General features: G+C 38.1%; 1 pseudogene; it reads right to left on the bottom strand.

Annotated features, from left to right (window-relative positions):
- Positions 1-4,581: 4,581 nt before the first annotated feature.
- Positions 4,582-5,487, bottom strand: part of LOC111814608 — a 1,997-nt pseudogene continuing 1,091 nt past the window's right edge.

The following is a 5,487-nucleotide window of genomic DNA, read 5'->3' as shown; positions in this document are numbered from 1 at the left end:
AGGTACATGAGGCCAACGAAATATCTCAGTGGACTAAGCACCTGTAGTCTCAGTGCTGGGGAGGCTGAAAACAGGAGGATGACTATAAGTCCAAGCTGTGTAGTGAGACCCTGTACCAAATACATTTTTAAAAACTTACACATATATTATATATATATATCATTATTATTATGATAATTTGTCAAAATACATGCTATTTTATGAACTTTTAGATATTTTAATTAATGGTGTTTACTTATTCAATTTTGTTTCAAAAGCTCACTTTTAACTCATAAGATGAATTAAAGGAGGGTGAAATGATAAAAATAATAGAAAGAATAGGGACAGAAATGAAGCTAAAATTATTATATGACTGTTTTTAGAGTAAATTTCCATAAATAATTTGCATAATTATTATATTCATGATAAGTTTGAATTCCCAATTTTTTTTTTTATTTTTTGTTTCTTATTTTTTGTTTTTGTCCTGGTAGTCAAATTTATGACCTTGTCTTACCAGGCAGGCAGCACTGAGCTACTGAACTGTTTCTCCGGATCTCCAATTTATCTTTAGAAAGATAAATCAAAAAGGGATTTTGTTCAATCACTTACTTCAGAATGAGATTAAAACACCTACAAAAGTAATGAAAATGCAATTTTCCCACAATATACTAAATATGCTCTCATTCTGCTGTCAATCACTTGAGGATTCTTGGCTCAATGTGATGTAAATCACAAATCAATAAAGTATAGAATGGTCAGTGCCTCTGGGCTTTGAGGGCCAGTGGCTCTCAACCCCTCATGTCACAGCTCTGAGATCGACTGCCAGTGGCCCTTGGCCCCTAGTGCTGCAGTTCTCAGCAGCTTACAGTGTCTCTCATCATCTGTTCAGTAGCCACATCTCTTAGCCTCTGTTGACAGCAGTCTGGAACAACTCCAGCTGTTTTCACTGCCTTTCTGGAATCCTACAGTAGTTGCTGCCTGTCAAAGCTGGGTGATGCTAGGTGATGCCTGCCATTGCTCATTGATGCTGTTTGTCTCTGGCATCAATCTCCACTGACCTTCCTTGGTTGTGGTCTCTACAGAATTTTCTGGAATTGTTCCAAGGCAATAGGCCCTACAGGTTACAGCTGTTTTTAGTGCAACCTGTTCTGCCCACACTTTCTGAAATAATGAGTTTTGAGTACCATCCCTACCAACTGTACCTAGGGGAAAAAAGTCAGAAGAATATCTGTGGCCCACAGATCAAGTTTTATTTGGACCTGGACCAAAAGCCAGTGCACTGTAGGAAGCACTCCCTTACTGCCTAAGTGTGAGCAGGCACTGCTTTTCTAAAAAACAGTGCGCATGCAATCCACACACATGATGTCATCTGGGATTAGTCCAGGTTTCCATCTCAAACTATGGAATCATCAGGAAGGGAAACATCAAGGATTGACCCAATTTTCGGGTCTGCTGTGGTCAAAGCAGGTGTGTTATGCAGCAGCTGTAGGGTGTCTAACACAGCTGCAGTTTTCATGGCAGCTGCTCTGTGAAATTTTGAGAGAAGCAGCTGTTCAACTGACAGACACACTGGTACTGAAATCTTGCCTGACACTCTCAAGGAGACTTTTAGAAGGGCTGGCACATTACCACAACCCTGGCTAATGTGATTTTAGGAAGAAGAGCAGTGAGTTCTCATCCATCCCATCTTTGCCCTCTCAGGGGCAGATACCACTCAGCTCCACAGAGAGGCAGCATCATTGACTTGGGAAGAGTCGCAGTAGTTGTTGCCTCAACCTTGCTCCCACTCCAAATAGCGGAGAGAGCTGGGGAAAGGAACCATGTGTGTGAAAGGACTAAGTCCTCAGGCCACCTTCACAGAGATGAAGGGAAGCAATGGTAAGGGCAGAGAAGGCAGCCGTCCCAACCGTCTGGCTGCCAATGAGCAAAGGATATGGCCAAGCTATTTCTTTCAGTTTCAGTGCTATGTATAGCATTTATTCTTAATATCATCTCTACTTGGAATGATTTTGAGAAAAATGTCAAGGTAGCCTGCTTCTTGCTATCATTCATGTCTCCAGTCAAGCGTCGTTTCATCAGAGAGGACTTCTCTAATCATTTATAAACAAGTGTCCCCACTAGATAATTTCAGTCACTTCTTGCTTTGTCATAATAGCACTAGTTATTAGCAGGCATGCAGTCCATTTCTCTTGCTCTTATTAAAATATAAGTTTCATGAATTTTTGTGTATGTTTTGCAAAGATACAAAGATCTTGATCAACTTTCCAAAGATCTTTGTATTTCCAAAGATCTTGCTCAACTTTCCCCATAGATATTGTAGAATTGAAACAGCAGTTTGTAACTCATGTGCGATAGATGTTTTATCAGTGATGTTTAAAACCTCTCAGCCGAATACCCTAGGTATTATGCAATGAATATTTAATACTGGAGCTACAGTTTATTGCATTTAAAGTTAGACTAATCCAGATAAGCAGAAAATTTACAGAATAAACATGTTTTTAATATCTCTTAATGACCAGTAGCAAAATATCATAATGTTCTGACATCAAAAACATGAGAAAAGCATGCTTGCTTTATTCAAATATCCATAATCCACAGAAACAGAGGTGCCATGTGCATGCATGCCCCATGCTGTGGAAAACCCCAAGCCAGATAAGATTGCCTTTGAGGTCTAAGACTATGATACATTTTCTTACCAAATTTCCATGTTAAGATTATTGCAAGAAACTTGCCATCGTTAAATTGTATTTAATCTTTATTTGTTGATGAATTTTGTTAGTCTCATGGTTTATACCTAACTCTACTCAAGAAAAAGGGCAAATTTTTTCTGTCTATGAATTTTCCATACAAAATGCAGTTAACATTTTTATCTCATGCCAGATCCATTAAAGGTTTCTATTTATAAATAGTTTTTAAATTTCTTTAACTGTAAAACAAATATTTTACTTACACTCCTCATGCCACTTTTTTCAAGGTACATTTTTAGCAATGAGACTTTATTCAGGCAATAATTTAAGATCCATCAGTTATTTGTTTACATTAAAATGAGTATAAAATTACCTACCTTCTACTCCAAGGCTTTTAATTCTAAAGCAACAGTTATTATAATGCAAAATGTATAGGATGTACATCATTACAAAGTGAAAATTATTAAACATCAATTTTGAAAAATATCTTTGTGATAGTTTTTCAAGTAATACCAGCAGTAATCATATTGCTGTATGTACTATAATTGAAATTGTCTTGAATGATAAACAGTTAGGACTATGAAATATGGAAGCAGAAATTTCCCTTATATGTCTTCTAAAATGTGGCTAGAACAGGGGGTCTATAAATGTTCATGACTTTAAATCATGCCACTGTGTACTGTTGTTGGCAAATGTACAATTTTAAAAAGCCTATTATGAAACATGTATGTGTATATATGTTTAGTTTAATTAAATATATGTATTCTGTACATATAATATTTTGAAAATTTCCATGATTGTCTCATTTATATCACAGAGGTATACCCAACCAACTAGAGTTAGCTGACTCATTCTTTATCAACTTATCATAAAAGGTAAAACATTTTATACATTAGAATAAAATTAAATCACAATTATGTCTCATCATGGTGCTGCTCTGTCTTGGTAACCAACATGATATGATATCTTGAAACCTGGAATAGATGCCCTCCCTTTTTTCTCTCTACAAAATGATTTAACCTAAACTAATTCCCTACAATTTCAAATCATTTTCTAATTAACCTCTTCATTTCTAAAATTCAGGCAGTAGAGTGCCTATCTCTCCTACACTCAGCCATGCCTCGGTCTCACCAGGCAGGTCTGTCCTTAGATGGCTAGACAAGCCCAGGCATGAAACAACCTGTGTTCTCTGGCTTCAGACATGAAGCCTATTTTGTTTCTTTTGGAAATTTGGTTCATAAAGATTTCCTTGGAAGGGCTGGTATGATAGCTAAACAAAGTAAGCCCTTGCTTAGGTAAGTGCAGGGGCCAGGGTTCAATCTGTGGCACCGCATGCCATGCTAGCCTGGGCCCCAGGTGCAATGAGCCAGTGATAGAGTCAGAAAGTGGAGGCACACACCTGTAATCCCAATACTAGGGAGGCAAAAATCAGAAGGATCATACTAAGTTAGCTGCATAGTGAGACCCTGCACACACACACACACACACACACACACACACACACACACACGACTTTCTTGGATCTAACACTCTGATAGATTCCATACAAAACTATGACTTTACATTATTTTTCTTCTTTTACTCTACAAAAGCCAGTGGCTTACAGAACTGTAAAAACATTGGAGACTTAAGAGTTTCAAATATGATTTAAATTTCATTTGATTGTTTATTAGCTTGAATGCTATCTGTTATGTCTTGCCAATTTTAGTTTGGTTTATGCATTTGTTTATTTGTTTTTTTATTAGTATAAATAAAGGCTTTCTTGGTCAGTCCAGGTGAATGACAGATGAATGCAATCCCTGTTTATTGTGCCACACTCCCTAGGTCCTGTGGGGCCAGAAGACACTAAGCTTATTGAGAGTAAGCAAGGAATGGGATGTGGGAAGGGCCTCTAGGCCTCTGTAGTATAACAGGGCTACTGAGACTGAAACCCACGTCCTAAGAAAAAATCCAGATCAGAAAAGGCATCGTCCAGAGCTAGAGGTCTTGGCAGTTCTGGTTCAGCTCTAGCACTGCTGTCTGTCTCCTGGTGGGTCACTGTGGTCTCCTGCCAGCCCTTCCTCTCCATCACTGGTGTTTTTCCACTACCCCATGTGGGTTAGTGATCTTAGTCACAGAGATGCTTTGAAGTAGGGGTTGGGCTGGGGCTTTAAAACTGAGCCCTGGCTCTCATGGGAAACCTGTGAAGCAGGATCATTGTCCTCTCTGGCTTTAGGATGAGAAGCCACAAGTCACATATGATCACACTTATGAAAAGATCTCTGGCCCTCCCAACATGATTCTGACTTTGGGTATTCAGTTCCTGGATCATTCTCTGAGGATCCCCCAAAGATCCTTGGCTGGTAACAGTCTGGGTATTTTAAGTATTAAGTCCCAAAGTGTTTGTCCGTCTCAAAGTCTCTCACCAGGTGTCTGCCATATTTATTTTGGAAATTCATTAATTTTTCCCCCCAAAAAAAATTTCCCAAATTTTCAAGTCAATTAATATGTACAAAAGTCTTTGTTCTGCATAGTGTTGCATATACATCTGGGCATATTTACATGACTGTAGATGTTCATCTTCATTTCTTAAAACTTTAGTTTAAGTTTTAAGCTCTTTTAGCTTATTTGGCCCCATTGATAAATCTAAGTATATTCCAAAGCAGATAATCAGAGACAGAATTGTCTAACAATGATAAAGGTAAATCTAAAGTATAGAAAGTAATGCTAAGGGGCTGGGAAGATGGTTCAGTAGAATAAGCGCCTGCCTGGCAAGTACAAAGTCCTGAGTTCAATCCCTAGTAAAAAAGAAAGTTTGAAAAGTTCAATCTCTACCAAAAAA

Source organism: Octodon degus, unplaced genomic scaffold (assembly GCF_000260255.1).
Source record: "Octodon degus isolate 3935 unplaced genomic scaffold, OctDeg1.0 scaffold00375, whole genome shotgun sequence".
NCBI lineage: Eukaryota > Metazoa > Chordata > Mammalia > Rodentia > Octodontidae > Octodon > Octodon degus.
Note: the sequence above shows the minus strand (reverse complement) of the source record. Positions and strands in the feature narration are given on the sequence as shown.